This window comes from Bradysia coprophila, chromosome II (genome assembly GCF_014529535.1).
Source record: "Bradysia coprophila strain Holo2 chromosome II, BU_Bcop_v1, whole genome shotgun sequence".
Taxonomy (NCBI): domain Eukaryota; kingdom Metazoa; phylum Arthropoda; class Insecta; order Diptera; family Sciaridae; genus Bradysia; species Bradysia coprophila.
In genome coordinates this window covers 7,702,831-7,724,045 of record NC_050735.1, presented here as the reverse complement: position 1 = coordinate 7,724,045, position 21,215 = coordinate 7,702,831, and the positions used below count along the sequence as shown (strand labels likewise).

At 34.1% G+C, this 21,215-nt stretch overlaps 1 protein-coding gene and 2 long non-coding RNA genes across 4 annotated transcripts in view; 2 read left to right on the top strand and 1 right to left on the bottom strand.

Moving 5' to 3' along the window:
• Window positions 1-4,479: 4,479 nt before the first annotated feature.
• The window catches only part of LOC119070789, a 22,033-nt gene continuing 5,297 nt past the window's right edge, over window positions 4,480-21,215 (bottom strand). The window contains exons 2-4 of the long non-coding RNA XR_005086551.1: window positions 10,472-10,541; window positions 6,776-6,779; window positions 4,480-4,491 (exon numbers count right to left, since the gene is read on the bottom strand). This is a non-coding gene — a long non-coding RNA (uncharacterized LOC119070789). The remainder of the gene's footprint in view (window positions 4,492-6,775; window positions 6,780-10,471; window positions 10,542-21,215) is intronic.
• Window positions 10,041-20,354, top strand: LOC119070795. Its single transcript, XR_005086553.1, has 4 exons — window positions 10,041-10,053; window positions 10,306-10,477; window positions 10,845-10,849; window positions 20,343-20,354. It is a non-coding gene; the product is annotated as an uncharacterized LOC119070795 (long non-coding RNA).
• The window catches only part of LOC119070443 (innexin inx1), a 16,281-nt gene continuing 15,818 nt past the window's right edge, over window positions 20,753-21,215 (top strand). The window contains exon 1 of one of the 2 annotated variants that reach the window (XM_037174805.1): window positions 20,753-20,805. The gene's annotated coding sequence lies outside the window, so the exon portion shown is untranslated. Of the gene's footprint in view, window positions 21,190-21,215 lie in introns of both variants that reach the window. The other variant, XM_037174797.1, reaches the window with a different exon arrangement.

Sequence of the window (21,215 nt, the reverse complement as noted above, 5' to 3'; positions counted from 1 at the left end):
CTGCGTTTGAATAATGTAGAAATGAATGTACTTACACCCATAACTCAGTCAAGCAATATGCAGCTTATTACGCACAAATTTCCTTAAACAGAAAATATCTTGTGTATTGACAAAGATATAGGCAATGAAGGATGGAATGTCTATATATACATGACTTTCCCTTCTTAAATTTCATTTAATAGCAATCCATGTTGAAATGTTTGTTAATATAAGCCTTGGGTTAACAAGACTGTTCAGCAACTAAATATTCCAAAATTGGTACTACAATTTAGGAAAATATCAAGGCGTATTGCAGTATATGACAGCAAGCAATTATGATTAAAAATCGAATGAATTCGCTGTGGGACATGTTACATTTAAATGGACATTTCTGATTGACTTTTGTAAGTATAACACGGCCACGATGGTAAGTTTTTCTTTTTGATGTTCCCTTATTCGTTGAGTGGCCTGACAACCGCATATAGACTTACTCAAGTCAATTTCAACTTGCCACAACAAGAAATTCTGAACTCAATCTCAAATTACTCAATAAACGAGCTACTGCATTTAATTTTTACAAATTCGTTTTATACCTTGTATATCGTCGATACGAAACAGGTAACATACGAACCGAGAAGAAAAAAAAAGCTTACAGCAAAAGCAGACATAAATTCTCGTTACGTGGCATTTTCATAGCCTTAAACAAAGTATTTTTTTATTACTTAGAACCAGTTTTGAGATAAATTTTTTATTGTATGCGAGCTCAAGTGTTGCGACTGTGGAAGTATGAATTTCTTGACCAACAAGTACACCTCTATACAGTTTATACATTATGTAGGTAGTTTACGAAAAAAAAAATGCTGTCGGCTGAAATGCATAATTCGTGCGCTGCACAGCATATTCCGAAAAATGCAAAGTTTTTTCTTATAAAAAATAGCCGGACTTTGGAATTATGTTTTTGGTAATACGTGCGTCGGTAGTCGGTTCCAATAAAACAAAAGAGAATGCGAGATGTGCACGGAATAGTAAATGAGTCTTTTTTATAGCGATGAACAGTTTAAAAGAAGCTTCGAGTTAATTTTGCTATTGCCTTGCTACGCAACAGAGCCTTCAGTTTTTTTAGGCCAAAAACGAATGAGACTGAATCTCAATCTCGAAAAAATTAGTTACAAAGAATTACAGTGCCAATTACAGTGTCATTAAATCTCGACTGAAATTTGTTTCAGCTGACTTACAGCTGATTTACTCATACAAACAAAACTGGCCATGTATGTTTATACGGTTCCACCATTACCATATCCGTAAATCCGTAAAAACACTCAAAACCAGTTTTCTTTGTATGAGTGAGCCAGCTGAAGCAAACTTAGGTTGAAATTGATTTGCCCTTTCCTGTAACCGGTAATAAACATAAACTGCTGGTAATTTGAATAGTCCATCGGTTCAGAAATCATTCATCTATATCAAAAAACAAAAACATATCGAAATAAGAGAAATAGGGAGAAATAAGGCATTTCTAAACCCTTGTACTATTTGGATGCTAAACACTACGTCCCCGAAACGTTAATATTTTGGAAATCTAATGAAACAAGCGATAATTCAGTCATAAAGTGGACTAATGGATAGTCATTCCAGTAATTGAAACGTTGATTTTTGGACAATGTTCCGTTATAACAGTTTAACTATTTAGATACGACAAAAGTTTCGCTGTATTATCATTAAAACTGCTACTTTCCTTGTTTAAAGTACCGCCTCAAGTTAATACAAAATCAAGCAAAATAACATCCAGAAATTGATTGCTACAGAACCGGTAATACAAAACTCCAGTTAATACAAAATCTTGTACTTCATTTGTTTAGACTTCATTTCACTACATAAGACACTTTTGATCGGAAGAAATTGCTTACTTTTTTGTCGTTACTGTCGATAACAAATGATTGTCAGATGTCAGGACCATATCGGAATTCATTTGATCTAACAAAGGCGAAAAGGCGAAAGTCATAGCGCAAAATTAGATAAATGGATCAATAGTATAGTACTTCAAACGTTCATTATTTGTTTTTTGTCAATCGTCTGTGATAACGGTTTAATCATTTAGAAACGACATTGGTCTCGCTCTCGCGGTACAATCATTAAATCTGACACTTCTTTCGTTTAAAATGTCACATCAAGTTCATACAAAATCTTGTACTTCATTTGTTCAGACATACATTTCACCATTAAACGGAGTAAACTGCTTACCTTTTTGTCGTTACTGTCGATAACAAACCATTATCCGTACAATATTGACATTCTATTTTAAGCAAAATGAAAGAAATGGATCAGGTCCTGTACATCAATTTGATTATTTGTTTTGTTTCCAATATTCTGTGATAACAGTTTAACCAATTAGAAACAATTAGACAAGTGTCTCACGGTATAGTCATTGAATCTGTTACTTCTTTTGTTTAAAGTATCGCCCCAAGTTCAAACAAAATCTTGTACTTCATTTGTTTAGACAAACATTTCACTATATGAGGCACCATCAAACGGAGGAAATTGCTTACCTCAGTGCCCAAAAAGCCAATTGCTAATCAGCCACCGATTGTCATAATGACGAGCATAATGACCATGCTGTCTTATGCATAAATTGTAAGATATTTTTGGAACGAAACAAATAAATTAGTGACGAGTTAATTAAAATTCTTTCCAAAATATTAAACTAATAACCGAACGAATACACACATATATAACATAAATCACGAAATGCTAATTGATTTTATGTGCACATAAAATCTGTATACCTAACCGAACGCAAGACGTTTATTTCCAATATACAATTCAGCATTTTATGGCCAATTTTTCAACGTTGGAAAACGATGGACAAGAAAACGAGCAAGTTATTAATTGACTAATTTACAGTTAATTAAGACCAATATCATAATGACAATAAACAGAAAAGTTTCGCAACCAAATAGACATAAATTTCGATCTTTTAATTTTCGAACGAAAAATGTTAGCAGCAACATGTGAAACAATTTTCTCATACACTTAGCCACCGAGCACATCTCAGTCATATGCTACAATAGAAAATAGTTATTTGCCATAGTTATCACAATGCCAAATATGTTCTTAATTATAAACTTTGTCGCTAATTGAAACTAATTACAGAAAATTGTTTTCATAAAATTGAAAGCAAGGTGATGTTGCATATGGAGCGAATTGATTTTTGAATCAGAAACATTTTTCCGTTTAATTAAATCATTAAGTCCGTATGTGATCAACGTAATGGTTGTCAATTCATCAACCATTTAGGAGATAATGTCTGACGTCTATTAGATAACTGAAATTGGAGCATATTAATGTAGCCAATTCTAAGACAACTCGTTCAGAACTGCATGAGGAACACATCTCTAACATCATGTACCACCCATGATAAAACCGCTCCTTTTATGTACATTTTTGTTAATAATGTCATGGCTATTTGTGTACCCAGTAACGTGTGCATACAATATCTGGTATATTAATAATAATGAAACGAGTCTTAAGGCTAATAATATCTTGTATTTTATAAATTATATAAGAAACGGAACATACATCTCATATAGATAGTGTACAGCAATATATTGCAGTGAAACAATATCCAACAAAGCTCAAGGCATTCACATGTAAAATATGATACATAATTCAACGGCTTAAAACAGCGAAACTGAAAAGACTCGTTTTTCGTTTGGAAGGACTGATATTATACACGTATTGCATTAATATATGCATATATTGGTCATTGATCGCGATCAAAGTGCATTATTTATGCAGATCATGTGTGTGGAACATGATTCTTTCGATTTTTTTTTTCATTTTTGTAAAAATTTATTAAACTAATAACGTCGACAAATTGGCGCAGTGAACTGGTTTTGTTCAGAAAATGGTTCCACAAAACATTACAGGAAACGATAATTGGGAACTGTAATCGGACCTATCGGAAAATTCAAATAATTATAGAGGAAGCTGTAAACTTTCTGATCCAAAAGCTCGATCATTTGATGGAGGTATCCGAACTTTGTCATTATTTTCTTCCTAACATTGTGATAACCAGTGGAATTTTTCGTTGTAAAAACATACGAGTGATAATGGTATTTGGTATGATCTCTTTAAATGCGATTTTGCGACAATAAATAAAATTAATCTTATTGCCTGCCCCATGCGAAAGTTGACCATTACGTTGCAGTTTGGCGCCTACGAAAATGAACCATTACATGAAGTATATTTTTCGGTTTATTTTACGTGATTTTCTTTGCAATAATCAACTTTCTCATGGGGCAAGTGATAAATCAGATTACATTGGATGCTGCTACTCAAAAAATTAATTCGGAATTCGGAAAAATTTGTGATACTCGAAAATGTTATTGAACCACTTACTTCCGTAACTTTTTCTAGACAAGAGTAGTTGCATTCGGTTAACGTATCAATGTATGCATTGAAGTAAACGATTTTCTGACAATCTGTCGTTATACTTTAAACAGAAGAAGTAGTAGACTCGAGGATATGCTTGTAATCTTTAAATTGATACAAATAATAAACATGTCTTTGCTTTAGTACTGGTAGCTAGGCCAGATTTACAATTCCAGCGCTCAGGGCTGTTGACATTAAGTAGGTAGGAAATGATCACGAGCGAAGCGAGCGTAAAAATTGTCAACGCCCTTCCTTTACTGCTCCCGGCCCTGGTTGTAAGTACGGTTAAGTCACCTAACTATCATTTCTCAGTTCTCTGGACCAAGGAAAATCTATTTAGAAATTTATATTGGACCAACCTTAGGTCGGAGGTACTCTGAATTCTGATAAAAACAGAGGCATAATGATGTGATACACATGACTGACCTACATGGAAGAAAAGTGGTTAAGATCCCAAAAAAATCTAAATTTAATTTTTAAGTCGAAATTCTGATCCGAATCAAAATATTTTGCTGAAACATGAATTTCCAAGGACGTCAAGCGAATTTACTTCCTTCACTTCGCACTATGACATTTTTTCCTGAAGATAATTTTTTATTGTCGCCCCATTAAAACATCAAAGCAAACAAATAACAAAATAACTTATTGTGACCGATGGTTTGTTTATTTAGCAGCCAGCATCGATAAAGATTTTAAAATAATACAAACAATTCATTAGAAATCGGTAAACATTATCTGTTATTTATCCATAAGCGGCCGTATGCCATATGTAAAACGTTTCTGTTGGGACAAAAGTGTTTTGTTCGTCGATATCACATTGAATTTGATAATGACTATATATAGGACATTCAGCATAATATTTCTGATGACCATTTCAATTATCGTGTTCGTTGGATAGAAATATATAAATTCGAGTTGCGTTGACAAAATGTGACTATTCTGCAAAAAGTGAATTTTGTGAACGAAACGAAAAATAATTATTGTTAATCTATCAAATTACTATGAGTAGGCAGTAGTATTATACAAATGACCGAAAATTTAGATCGACATTTTAAATATTCACAAGAACAATAAATAACAGATAGTGTCAGTGACGAACGAAACTGAAAACCTTGCTGAAAACATAATGGGAAAATATGTTGCACCCACAAAATTTCTGAATTACTAATGGAATTGGTCCTTTTACAAATGTTTTGGAACACTCTACCGTTATTTCACCCAAGGTGAAGGGTGAAGGTGACGCAAGTCCCTGTGTCTTAACTTAAAAAATAACTGATATCGTTGTAGGTGACGCATTCTGCACCTGTACACAAAAATTTTGACAGCATAAAGATCCAGAAAATTTTACAAAAAAAAAGTTGCTTTACAAAGTAGCAGATGATTGTGCTTTTTTCCTTCCTTCCAGGACATACATATTTTCTTCCAAAAAATTGCCAAAAACTGCGAACGTCCAAAAACCGAATTTTTCCATCATTTCGAACTGTTTTGCCAACTCCTGAGTTCAGCCTTGCTTTTTAGCTGACTCTAAATTATTTTATTTGATTCCAAAAAAAATACAAAAATAGGCCCTGGTAGCTTCATAAACATCTGCCTCTCTGTGACGCAACTTTTTTCAAAAAATTTCTTTCTACAACTTTTTATGTCAAATTTATGCTGCTAAGTCCCTAAAAATTTTTTTGTAAAATTTCGTAGTAGAGGACTTGCGTCACGCCCGCTAACTAACGTAGCTCCATTAAATATAATAATAAAACCACATAAAACACCGTTCGAATGTTACCATCCAAAACATATTAATGATGATGGCTCATGCTTAGTATGCCTCGTGGTATGCTCTTTTCAGTAATAAGAAATTGTACGGCGGATTCTTTTGAAAAACAGCGAAAGAAGAGAAGAGAAAAGAGATAATTTCTCCAGGTATTCAAGGTTCAAATGCTCATATCTCACTTGATGTCCACTTGAAAATTTATCCGATTTCTGTAGGCTGTTTTTCAAAAGAATCTTTCTATTTTCAAATAATGTTCATGGGTCAGCTACCTAGTGAAAAAGGAATCCTCAAACCGTTGAAATGAGCTACCTTGGTCCATAAAAGACAAGACAATTTGCAGAGTGAAGATGCTCATTTCGACCAATTGAGGGTTCCATTTTCATCCTCTGTTCAGAGAATTTTCATTCTAGGATTTAGACTTTGGCGTGATTATGACAAGGTCCAAGGGACGATTGTCCACACACCACGCAACGTTTTATGCGCCAGCTCATATCATGCACATTTCTCCGTTCTATATTTTCCTAAGGTTCCCATCAATGTAAAACCGTTCAGATTCATCTGTGATCAATATTAATTCATTTTTTTTTGTATCAGACAAACAACATAACTTCAAAACACCTAATAAACATGCAAAGGACATGTGAGAAAAAGAAACTGCTACACCCATTAGCAATAACAATAAACCAATTTAATAGTCCACCTCAGTCCGTTTATCTTAATCGCAACTAATTCAACGTTATTCGCTCCAATTAATGTGTCACAATTTTGTTGACGATATAATGGACACTAAATTAATAAAGTATTCGTGTACGTATAGAGCACGGCACTGCAGTTGTTATACAGTGGAATTTAATCTGAAGATTTTTATTTTAAAGTTCCGTTGAACTGAAGAAAGAAAAAAGAATCTGAAACGATAATCTTGGCGATTTGATCAACCATAAAGCCAATTAAAAACCAGAAAATATCGAAACAAAATTTGCATATAAAATAAACAAGAATTTAAATCGAAGGTTTTTTTTTCGGTTTATTTAAATGCACGAACAAGTGAGTTAGTAACACTGTGCATTTTTATGAGTTTTGTATCTCGAAAATCAGTGAAGTGTAAACCGATTTTATGAAGTTGTTAGATTGAAATAGCCGCTTATCGGTGTCATTTAGAGGTATTTAGAATGTCAGACGCGGATTCACCTATGTGCGGTAGTTTCACCAGCCTGGTTCAGATATGTAAGTCGAAGTCGTTGCGTCAACTTCCTTTAGTTTTGTCCCAAAATCTGCATTCTCTTTTATATGACTTTAACGTGACAGCGTCTTCAGTTTGTTAGTTTATTAAAGCTTCCACATTGTAACTATTTTAGCGATGAAACAAAAGCTGATTTTCAAAAGAACTGGGGAAACTAGGAGATCTTTGAGTAATAAAGCTCCTAGGAGAAGTTATTAACACCAGAAGAAACCCAGCATTTTGTTTGAATGTGAGAAGCCATTTCCTTTACTCGTTTAATTTTCTACTTTGCGCTTAGCAATAGATAGGTATTTTGTTATAGGGAACACTTAGAAAGTAGACAGAACGATGCGAGTGCAACCATTTTTTAGAGATGATTTTTTTTTGTGTGAAATATCCGACAATTAACTAGTGATCTCGGAACAAAAATCTGATGATCCGTCGTTCCTTTCCCGGTCATCATTTAAATCACAGAACCTTCCTGAGCCACGGGGACTCTGTCTAGAGTAATATATCCCAAAGCTTCGATTTCCGAGGGTGCACATTACACAGCCCCTCAGTTTATTGTGGGGAAGTTAACTGACATTTGAAATGACAAATAAAACCCATTCAATTCATCTTGAAACAATAGAACTAACACTTGGACCTCGACTTACCTCGACTTGGTATGTCCAACCCAATAACTTCTTAACCCGGACCTCTTAACCTCTTAACTCAGCTCCGCCTCGATGGGTAAAGTTAACAAAAGAACCATTTCCAGCACTTGTAGGGACGCAGATATAGCAAAGATATTGACGTACAAATAAAAAAAAATCCAGCAGAGATTGTACCAGCAGGAGATTGGCGAATAGATTCCGTCATCTCGACGAAAATCGAAAATAGCTGAATTAAACTATTCTCGGTTACGAAAAGACAGAGTTTCAGAATTTCATATTTTTTTGACCTAAAAAGACTAGTAGGATCTGCGATCCTGATAAATGAGGATGTCGCTCTGGCGTGATTCAAAATGACTTAAAAATTCATATTTTCCTTTTACAAAATGTATCATTTTTGTATCATTGTGAATCATGTCAGCACGCCAAAAGGAGCCAAAATTGTGGTCAGAACCCTTCGATGATAAACACATCCCACATATGCGTAATGTAGTAATATACGATCAGTGCTTATATTCCAAAAAAAAACTCATGCAATATGTATTCGAAAATGTGCGGTTATCGATACATTATGCAGATATTTCGTCAAAAGTAATGATAAATGTGAGGGGAACAGAGCGAAGCGAGTTCAATTCACTAGACATGATTTGTTTGAAATACAACTAGACTTATCAGGGCCAGTGATCTCGTAACACATATTTGATGATTGTATGTTACTTTCCCGCACAACTGTTGAACCACGGAACCTTCGCCACTAGGAACCCTTCTAGAGTGACAGGTCATAAAGCGGCAACTTCCAAGGGTCCAGTAGCCTGCATCTTAGCAGAAGGATTTTTAAGTAATCATAGTCAGTTTACCCAAGGTAGGTATGAAGGTATTTTTTCGCACTAGATGTTGATTGTCGACCCGAGGCGAAGCCGGTCGGTATGATTGTGTGACTCTATAGCCGAATGGCTATAGTCGCTGCTTTGTGTTCAAAAACCTTTTGGTGTCGGGGGTTCGATTTCTGGTCAATGCAAGATTTTTATTTATAGAAATTTAGCCTTCGTTGAAGGTATATTAGGTTCTTTAGCGTGCGAAAAAAATTTTGATGTCACAGGAATACAGTAAATAAATACCTTCAAAACGACATTAAATGGATGCATGGAAAGGTGATGATTATGGACCGGAATTGCGAAAAGTTATTTAAATAAACCGAACCACGTACCGCAATTATTACCATGAATATTTTTTAATATTAATCCAAGTTAAATTGACGCTAAAGTTGAAAATGATTTTATCATAAAAATGTTTGGACATTATGGACATTCCGCCGGTTCCGGTTGAAAATGAAATTAAAAAAAATATTTTGTCCACAAATGCTGCATGACGATTCACATCAATCAGTCGATGATATGATTTCGAAGTGCTTATTGTGGTGTTGTATAATGCTCCTCATCCCTTTGGCTGTGCAGTTGCATGTAAGTACATTACAAAGATCGACATGACAAATATTCTGTAACTTAAGACTTCTTAAAGGATTATCTCGGGATAAGATTTTCTCACTCGAAGTGCGAAACATTCAATCATGAAATCGTATTCAACATGTCTTGTGCATCAAGAATAATTAATCGTACCAGACGTGCATCACTTGATGTCAACTTGCAACCTGACGTAGAGCTCTATAATGTTTACGTATACGATTCAAATTTACCACCATTAACATCACCTAAATCACATCGCACATTTTTAGATGATGGTAACATTTTACTATAAATTCGGAACGGTTTATCGTCCACATATGATCAAGCTAGAGCACGAACTGTGTGACTTTTTAAAGGATAACACTACGTCAAAGCTTCTTTCGATTTTTGTGAACACGTGGAAAAATAGTACATCTTAGATCCCTGTCCAATAAAGGTATAAGAACTTTCAGACATATTTCTGATCAAATAATTTGATAAACAATTTTGTAGGGTCGCAGATATATCAAAGATGTTGACATAGAATTAGATAATTTTCCATTACAGGTTGTACCAGCAGGAGATTGGCGAATAGATACAGGTGTCTCTACGAAAATCAAAAATACTAAAATTAAGCTTTTCTCGGTTAGCGAATACTATGAAGTAAAGACAAAAACCGCTTTACAGTGGAAGAAGTAGCAAGCATTCATCAAAAATTCTGCTGGAGTCGGTTAATTTTCGCATTTTTTGCCTCCGAATTTTAAATGGAAAATGCCGTTTGTTTTCGAAAGCTCGGAAAATTAATTAGTACAGTCGGAGTCGGAGAAAAATAGATTTCTGGATTTTAAGAGGCGTCATCGTTTTCATCGTTTTTCTGTATTCTCTCATTTCGCATGTTATTTCGAATGGCAATTGAGAGAATTCGAGAAATGATGATATCTCTAAAAAACCCGAAATATATATTTGTCCGACTGGAGATGATTACGTCCTTGTTTAGAACTTTATATTTTGCCAAGTGTGACGTTTGCAGCTCGAGCCGAAGGCGTGGGATGCAACTACACACACAATGGTCATGCGACAAAAAGTATTCAACCAAACCATTTTTTTATGCAAGAACATTAAAAAAGAAACACTTTTTGCCAAAGTTGGAATGGCACCTATACAGTGGCTAATTCTTAAAAGAGTGGCTTGAGAATTTCAAATAAATCCACTAAATGCAATTCACATTACATTCCATAATTTTTGGCAGTTGTCAATAGTACTTTAGCTGCAATTGCTGCATAAACTAGCGGCTCTTTTTCAGATACCGAATAAATGTGCTTCAAATCAAATTCAATTTTTGCATTGATTTTAATTAGTTTTGGTGATCATTCTAGCAATTATTACGTACTATATGGTAATAGAGTGGAGTTAAATTCTACTTTACACACATTAAATTTGTTAGATTATCAATTTGAAATTGTTGCTTTTGTTATGCAAAAAATTTATTCTACGAAACCAGTCCACTCAACCAAATACATTTTCTATTGAATGTCAAAATGACATCAAAGCCATTGATTTATGATGACGAGAAGGTACATTTATCTCACAGAAATGTTATATAAAAATTGCAACTTAACAAAAACAAAATTCTGATTTTTCCAAAAAAAATATTTTCTTCAAGTTGATTTCTCACACTAACCTGTTCTTTCCAAACCTTGAATTTTCACATAATATGTAATGAGTGCGTTAAAAAATGTATTACCTTTTCAAAACCTTGACCTGAAAATAGTGAAATGAAATGAAATCATTGATGATAGATGTAAATGTTCAAGATACGGTGTGTACTTTCAGAGATAGCCTAACTTAAGGTTCGTCAATTGTTTGTTTCATTCATTTGTATGAGATTCTTTTAACGTGGATGACATTTCAAATAGCCTTGAAGATGATCTGTTGACGTCAGTTAAATTTGTCCGGTCAAAAAACTAGCTCTGAATAAAGTGACAGTTATTAAAAATAAGAAAAAAAAATATATTTAACTCGATGCCTGACCATTGAGTTACACTTTTCAATTGCTGTGTTTCAATTGCTTTGGAGATTTTTCGAAAGCTTTGAGCATCTTCTGGATTCCGTTGGAAAATTGGAATATTTCTGTGGAAATCAAAATTAGCTTAAAGCTCTTTAAAAGCAAATACGCAAATACGATACGGTGTTTTGGGTAAACACGGCAATCAATCTGTGTGCCAGTTAGCAGTGACAATATACTTAAGAAATAAAACGAACTTAGTCATTACACACATGATTTGTGTGCGGAAAATTCAATTTTACAATAAATTAAATTAGTTTCAGTTGAAGGTTTGACATAATGGTACGTTTTTATCGTAAAAAAAGTTGAGCTCACTTTCTCATGTGCCGACATTACTTAATTCTTCGTTTTTATATTTTTAGAAATTTAAATTTTATTGAATTAAGTCATACCAACGTGTACGATTAAAGGTACACAAAACAAATTGCTTAAAATTTCGTGAACTAAGTGAAATTCGATATATTTGGTATAGTTATATCCATTTTTTTTTCTATTCCATTTAAATGTACAGCGAAATGTTTGTTATTCAAACTGAAATAGGATAATTGTGAAAATGAATCACAAATTACAAACATTATTTCTGTTGTCATACTCATGAATAAACTCAAAAATCGGTTCAACTTAATTTAAATTCATTGTGTACTGACGCAGTGAATTTCAAATAAAAATTGCAAGATTGACCTTTTTTCGGTAAGTTTCAACCGAATACTTTTTTTTTAAGCTTTAACATAGGACAGAATTTCTATTTAAATTGGAATCATGAATGAGTGAACGAGAAACTGTATCACATTTGAGTCGCTCTGGTCATGTCGCCAGTTTGATAAAGGATCTTCATACCCAAACTGTGCAGGGCTACTTTTCTGTTCACTGTTACGTTCTTTAATGTAGGTCTTTTCAAATCTGTTACTTCATTTGCATCAACTTTTTTTTTGCTATAACTATAGTAGTTTGGGCTTATGAACACTTATGTTCACGGTTGTCGATAGCAGATGACATAACCGAAAAGTTAAGTTTAAGGGGCACCGGCACTTAGCTAAAATTGTAGCCTACATTTGCGTGTTTCGTATTTTATTTTTGTTAATATCGTTTCATCAGAATCCTTTTTGAAAAATGTACGACCGCAATTCCGACCACGAATCTGTTAGCTTTAAATAAAAATTAGTTTTGGTTGTAGTCGTTTGACCAGCTTTGAGAAAAGTGAGCAGTTTAATAAAATTTTCATAAACTGCTCATTGTTCTCAGAAAGGTCAAATTGCTGCAACCAAATCTATTTTCTGTTGAAAGCTAACACATTCGAGGTCGGAATTGCGGTCGTACATTTTTGAAAAAGGATTCTGGTGGAAAGATATCATCAAAAGTAAACTAAAATCCAGTATTTAAAAATTGCCCTAATGTATGCTTTTCCGCAAAGTACCGGTTCCTCTTAAGTTCATCATAAATAAATTTCAGTCTCATTTCAGTTTTCAAGCACAAAAATCGTCGTTTGTGACTCGTGATGAAAGCTGAATGTTTCGGTACACGTCGTAAGCTTGTCCTAACGAGGCGGAGCCGAAAATTTCAACTTCAACTTTTCATCAATAGCTCGCACCAAAATGTACTATTTTGTTCTTGTCATTTTGGGCGCCAGTCTTCATTTTTTTTTCGGCCGCCAGTTTTTTTTCCTGGCACTGGAAGTTAACCAGTTTTTTTTTTGTTACACATAACAAACTTCATGCATGAGTGGTACTCTAAATCAAAGTATATAAACATTGAAGGTAGCGCAGACCCTCAGGGAATAGCAAGAAATACGGATCCCAACTTTAAGGTGAATTTCGTATGACGCCAATACATATATTTACAGCATGTTGTACGCATGTGTATTGATATACAATAAATTCACCTCAAAGTAGGGATCCGCATGTTTTTGCGGATCTGCGCTACCTTCAGTGTTTATATACTTTTCTCTAAATAAGATACTGAAACTGGACAGTGTATCGAACAAATTTTTGCACTGCAAAAATTTGAACAATTTTTCACTCAAAATAGTACTCTATTTGGCAGCTGTCATTAATAGCACTTTTGCGTTGTGCGTTGTTCAACATCATTCCATGTGTTGCAAGAGAAACGAAACAAGAACCTTTGTTATCCTTACTTACTTGTGTGGAATGTAAGAGATTCCCTCACTAGTTAGTAGTCTTTCCCTCGCTCGTAAAGTAAAACACCATACTTGTGTGGAATGTAAAAGAAATGTAAGGAGTGTAAGGAGTGTGGCCATTCCCTCACTAGTGAATAGTAAAGTAACACACCATACTTGTGTGGAATGTAAGAGAAATGTAAGGAGTGTAAGGAGTGTGGCCATTCCCTCACTAGTGAATAGTCTTTCCCTCGCTCGTAAAGTTAAACGCCATACTGTACACGTGAATGAATTTGATATCTCGTTTCACGATGAGTAAAAATATCTCGGGCTGACGCCCTCGGATACTTTTACTCATCTGGATACGAGATATCAAATTCCTTCACTGGTACAGTAATCTACTATTATGTGATGACGTGGAACGACTGGATCGAGCAAAACGTGTAAAAAAGTACGAACTTATCTTGGGATCCCTTACAAAACTTTTGATTTTTACGAAATAGAAATAAAGTTTGAGGTTTCATGAGTGGGATAATTGTTCGTATAAATAAGGTTTTGCTAACTAATGCATATGAGGAATAACCTGCCAAAAAGTGGAAACGAAAATTCTGTACAAATTTGTTGTTTATGTTTACACTTTGCTATTGTTCTTATGATATTTCGACAACTACCCTTTTTAGTACGTGGGAACGGACAAGAAATTTCATTAATTTTCTGCCAACTAATTATAAATCGATTCAACAAAGTCAAATCTTTAGGACCTTTAAATACCAAATATCACTAAATGATCAATAAATAGTTCCCTTTTTGCTGTCAAAGTTGAAAAATCGTGTGCTAGAACGAATGTTTTCAGACGCATACCGGAGGTCCATTATTATTAAGGGTCATTGTAAATTCAAATATTCCGCCGGCAAGAAGAAGTACAAGAGTCTATAAACGATAGATAATTCAAAAATTGTTAAATGTAATGGCGTGTAGGCAGGAAAATTGCATTTTAATTGAAAAATGTTGTCATTACCGAGAAAATAAATATTTTTTTCCAATAAATTATCAGAAACGGTATGTTACTTTGTGCATAATGTGTATAGAGTCACAACAAATTCATAGGTACATAATAGCTACTTCATCTACATGTTTTCGTTTCATGAAACATGTTCATCGCTCAATTGAATTATAATTCACAGGAAGATGTTACTTAAGTTTATTGAAGTAATTTAAATGGTCAGTTGCCGAACAGTGTAGAAGACTATAACGAAGGTAAAATAGCTAACAACAACATTTTTAATACGTTCAGTTGAATCTTGTCATTACAATTATAGTCGCATGTAGAGGGAAACTTTAACAAAAAAAAACTTATATTCGACGCAAGACATGGGATCATGCAAAACAAAGAAAGTCATTCAATTCAAAGAAAAATTAATTACCACTCTCATTATGTAAACTAATGGACTATAACGGCGAGACGATTCGCATATTACATTCGATTGTAGTTCTAATTGGTCGTAAGCGGTAACTGTGTATGAATGTGTAGAACCATACCATAAGCCATTTAACGTTTTTCTTACAGTTTATTTAAGACTCATAATGACGTCTTGTGAATTGAATTGGAGTAACATAATACACAACACGCATTCATGCCGTATACAGCGAAGATACACACAATTTATTTGACCTTTCATTTAACCCAATTCTGTGCCAGTGTTGCTGTTCTCTCAAATTCTTAAAGATTTCTAGATTGATTGTGCAACGTAGTGGAGTGCGCTTGGAGTCATTTTCCAGATGGCAAAAATTTTAATGGAAAATCAATTGTGCCATCATCGTTAAAGTTTATCGTTTTCACCAACAACCAAACTGAAAACTGGTACCATGTCGCAGTACTAATAAGGTTTGTCAGCGAGTATATCAGCAGATTTAAGTATTTTCAAGAGAATGATTTCAAATCTTTTACTTCATTTCTTTGAACATGTTTTTTGCTATAAAGGTCTGCATTAGCCAGAGCTTGTCGGTTATTCGTTCGTCATCCGGTAATAGGTTGTAACTTGACAAAGAATATATTTTTCCTTAAATTCGAACTCACTTCCCTCCGTACTATGGACACACTCTCACAGACTCACAAATATGGTGGAATTGATAAAGAGACACGTTCAGGATGAAACATGTGACCGTTGAACTGATGTGTAAATTAATTCTGTATTAAAATTGTTATTTCGCAAACAAGCAGTTAATAAAAGGTATGTACAGCAATGCTTACGATACTCATGCTCTAGATAAATAATTGATTTTATGAAATGATGTTATTGAATTCATTCATTAAGATTCTATCTTTTTTGCGTTGATACAGTAGTTACGGTGAGACCGTTAATTGAGATTGTAAATTTGTCGCAACAAATTTATTCCTAACCTTTTATGAGCGTGTCGCCATATGTAATCGTTCAATCAATTGATAGAGGACATTCACCATGATTATACTGTGCATTGAGCAAACATATGTCACTCTTCATTGGACTGAACTTTTCTTCGAGATAATTTCTCCCCAAAGTTGGTCAATTTAACTGACAGTTTACTTGGTCAATGGGTGCAAAATCAAATTAATTTAAATCTGTCATTTTCAGTGAAATTGAGATAAATTTCTTTCAGCTTTTTGTCAGCTGGTCCGCTTATACAAACAAAAGTGCTTATACGTCTTTCTTTATACGGGTGTCAGAGTGACCCGCACGCTTGTGGAAGTGGTAAAACCGTATAAAGACGTATGAACAGTTTTGTTTGTATGAACGGACCAGCTGACTAAATTTCACTGACATCCCTCGTATTTGAATAAATTTAATATCTGAAATTACAACAAGAATAATCCTTGAATACTGTAAACTATACTTAACAACACTTTTACCAGAATTCTCCCTAAATTTTAGAACTTTGCCACTTTGTTTATGAGGTAGTTGACAATGATCCTAACTTTGTTGTTTAGTTATGAATTGAAATTTCATTTTCTATTACGATTCGTTAGAATCGTTAGTGTGTAAAAATGACAGAATTCTCATCTATTCCAAAGCATATAAAAACTGAAGGTAATACAAATGCGCAGTTATGCACGGATCCTTACTTTCAGGTGAATTTAGTTTCGTTATGTTTCGTCAAGTTGCAGCTGGTGGTGAGTCGAGATTCCATACAAACTAAGCAGGTGCAACAACATTAATCACAAGAAAATATGAGGATGGCAACATAACAAAAATGAATTCACCTCAAAGTGGGGATCCGAATTTCTCTGATCGGCTGAGAGTTTGCCTTCAGTATTTTTTTACTTTGATCAATGAAACCATGAACGGATTGTTGGATTTGCAATCCAAATGTGCCTTGACGTGAGATTGAGTATGTTAACTTAGTTGGTTGTGAAAAGCATTCTGTTTAAGTCTCTCTTTGAATAAAGACTCAGTTTTTCTAAATTGAATTTCACTTCCGTAGTTCTTTAGACCAGTAATAAAACCAACAGGTTATGGGCCCAGGATAGGCTTTGTTATCAAGATTTGCACAAATTAACATTGAAATTGACCGCCGATATTATTTACCCGTTATCAAAATTTGATTCGAACAATTACATGGCAAGAAGCTACCTTGAATGTTGACGAACCGGACTAAAAATGGACATGAGATGAAGAAGTGATACCAGATTTCACATGAACAGTTGACAAACCGGAAAGAAAATTGACCAGAGATTTCTCCAGATTTTACCAAAACAAAGAAATTTTACCAGAAAATAATTGAACCGCAGTTATTTTGGCCATCAAGAGTTGTACCAGAACTTAACCAGGATTTTACAAGAAACGATTTTACCAGAACCGAATTTACCAGAACCAGGTTTTTCCAGAACTTTACGTGAATTTAACCGAAAATTCAGAAGTTATATAATGACACGGCAATTACTCGGCTAAGAAATTTATTGATTTTATTGATGGAATTGTGAGACCCGATTTGAGAGCTACAAATTTATGAAGTTAAGGAGGTGCACAGATTTATTGACTGTATACAAGACATTTGGCTTGAGGAGGTGTGTTGGATTTGCAATCAAAATGTGCCTTGACGTGAGATTTAGTATGCCATGCAATCGATTTGTAAACTTAGTTGGTTGTGAAAAGCATTATGTTTAAGTCCCTCTTTGAATAAAGACGCAGATTTTCTGAATTGAATTTCCCTTCCGTAGTTCTTTAGACCAGTAAAACCAACACTGATGAGAAATGGTAAGTTTGGACTGCATATTAATGCAAAAGTCGAAAGATACTTTAAATCTTCTCCCAGTCGAAACCGTTTTTACGCATTTTCTGATCACAAGACAACAAAGTACCGTACTGTCTTGCTTGGAAATTTTTTGTTGAGGCGTGTGGGATACAATCTCCCCACAAACGAGTCAGATCTTTGTTCCATCGATGGACACCGCTATTCCGGATAAAACATGGAACAACCCTTCTTATCAGTTGAAATTTTTTAACTATTGTGAATTCATTAAATTACAGGAACCGACTTTTAAACATGTCCTTACATTTTAGTAGTTTTAAGTGCATGTATGAAGCACGATCTAAACAGCAAATAATTCCTCTAAATACTTGACCCACTTCAACTCGTTTATTTTGCTTTTTGCTCTAATCACAATAATAAGATTTCTACTACTCGTAATATTATTACACTGTTTACTCAATACGGCACTCAATGACCATGCAATATTAAATTTACATTTCGAACTGTGAGTTAATTGTAAATATAGAGCTGATAAGAGAGGTGTATGCACACAACAGCTTTTTATTTGCAACTTAAAAATGGTAAACGACAAATTGCATCAAACATATCAAACAACGTGCCAATCTTAAATAAATCAAATAAAAGCGTAAAACCGAGGCCAGGCTGTTGATTTTTATTATCAAAAAATTGAAATTAATCTGCTATTTTGTAGTAAGTGAACTTCAGAAACACTTTAAGTAAATGAGCCCAACTTGTTCTAATCAGTCACTGTTATGTAGCATGAATGTCTTTGCAGCCAAGACGCTTTTGATCAAACAAAGGAAGACATACTGGTTGATATGCCGACAGTTTATTTACGGTAGACAAAAGAAAATATTAAAACGAATTATAATGACGAACAATGTTCCATTCAATAAATTCTTTGAAAAATTCACTTCCTTTTTTAGCAGTATTCAGCTACTCACGTTCAACATTCAACATGCAGGAATATTGTTTTCGTATAGGAATGAAGAAAAAGAAATCAGGACTATTTCACAACATGAACGAATATTATGTCATATACACACATCTGCGTGCGTTGGAAGCATGATGAAAGGAATGCATTCATCTATTCAATCCCTTTTTCGGTTTAAATTCCTTGTGTGAACAATTGGAAAAGTCATGCCAACGAATTCGAATATAAATACGAAAAGGAAACCGTTTTTTGCAGGACCAAACCAAAATGAAACCAGCAGTTCTTGGAACAGAGTTCCAACAACGTAGTTCTTTTGAGATGTTCACGTTTTTAGTTTCCTAAGGGATAACATAAATGGCATTGCGTGAAGCAGAACATACCAAGAATCAAACTCAATTAAATACGCATGCAAACAGCCAGTTGTTTCAAGGCGATTAAAGAAATGGAATCAATTAAAAATCAATTCAATAAATACTTGGTACGACGTCGACGTAAGCACCCATAGGTATTTTTTTTATTATAGCAGAGTCAGACTTGCTATAGACAGACAAAATAATGACGAAATAACATGCAATTTTCCTGCGTAATCTTCCCCTCCTTTTCAGTTTCACTTTGTGGTGTTCGTTCGTTCATTTATAGTATGTCAGCTGTCTAGCACCCTACATAGAACACATTTCCATGGAAACTTTGAATTACACTTCTGATCACATACACTCAGTGCATAATACATTTTTCAGGGTTATGCAATTCATTCTCGAATCCTTGCGACAGATGAATAGATAGATATGCAGGGTGCAGGGCTCCCAATTCATATTTTGTTCGTCAAATAAGGTCGCTTCGATAAAATTCATTTAGTTACTTAGCCAGGGCCGAATATTTGATTTTTTTAAGCAAATTTAGTGAAACTTAGCGAAGTTGTGTGAAAATTTTTAAAATTAGGGAAATTTATTGAATCTTAGCGATATTTAGCGTAATTTCGTGAATTTTTTGAAGGTCTAATAGAAGCAATTTTTGTAGTGTGACCGACCTTTTACACACCTGCTTTGTCACATTACTGTTATTTACTCGAAATTTATTGAAAATTTGTGAAAATGAGTAAAAATTAGTGAAATTTAGTGAAAATTGGTGAAATTAATGAAAACTAGCGATATTTAGCGTAATTTCATGATTTTTTTAGGTCTGATCGTTTTGTAGTGTGGCAATTCACAGAGGGATGGATTTGTCCAATTACTAGTATTTCGTTAAATTTAATGAAACTTAGCGATATTACGCGTAATTTAGTGAAATTGTTTGAAGGTAACTTCTGATGGAAGCTTTTTTGTAATGTGATATTTTACAATCGGCAGATTTGTCACATTACTATTACTTGCTGGAAATTTAGTGAAAATTTGTAAAATAAGAGAAACTTGGTGAAACTTAGCGAAAAATGGTAATTGGTGAAATTTAATAGAAATTCTTGAAAATTATGAAACTTAGCGACATTTAGCGTAATTTAGTGATTTTTTTTAAGGTCTGATCACAGATTTTTGTAATGTGACCTTTTACAGGCGGCAGTATTACTCAAATTACTGGTACTTTCTAAATTAGACAATGTTAATCATATTTCACAGCTCAATTTTGTCGTAAAACAGACAAAACTGTCGCCTCTGAAAGACTACGATCCAACTATTGGTTGGATACATAAAAAATATTCTCGTGAATCATTCTCCCCGAAAAAAAATGTTGGCCTCACCTGAATAAATCAGAATTTCAAATACCGAAAAAAAAATACAATCATCGTTACTCTCAACGTGTACACAGCCTCATAATATTACTAAACCCATAATATATAAAAGTCGAGAATGAAAATGTTGAGCGCTTGTTTTTGCTTCATTTTTATATTCTCCATGGCACATACAGTGTGTGTACGATAGTCATCTTGGAGGGGGTACTTGCGAACCGCTTCTATACACTTTCATGGTAGTATCACATTTGAGTAAAGCGAATACAGTTCGTTTCTCTTCAAAATACACCACACGCGGCATTTTGACTGAATTGTTTTTTTTTCGTCGTAAATATACGCGTAAAATTTTTACAAATATTTTGATTTATCCCAGAATATTGGGAAGAAGTGTATGTTGTCCGCTGGAACAACCGTAAATTTTTATTTAAATTAAAACAGGAATATCATTGACATATCGTGGGTGATGAATTGACACAGTGTCGTTTGTGGTTAACCACTTCAATTGAGAAAGAAACAAAAAAATCTTCATTGGGTGTTGTTGTGATTGTTCGAGTCAACATTCAGGAACTGGATCAATGAATCGTTGTTGAATGCAGTAAAATTAATTAATGAAAATATAAGTGAGTGTGGGAACGACGCTGAGAAC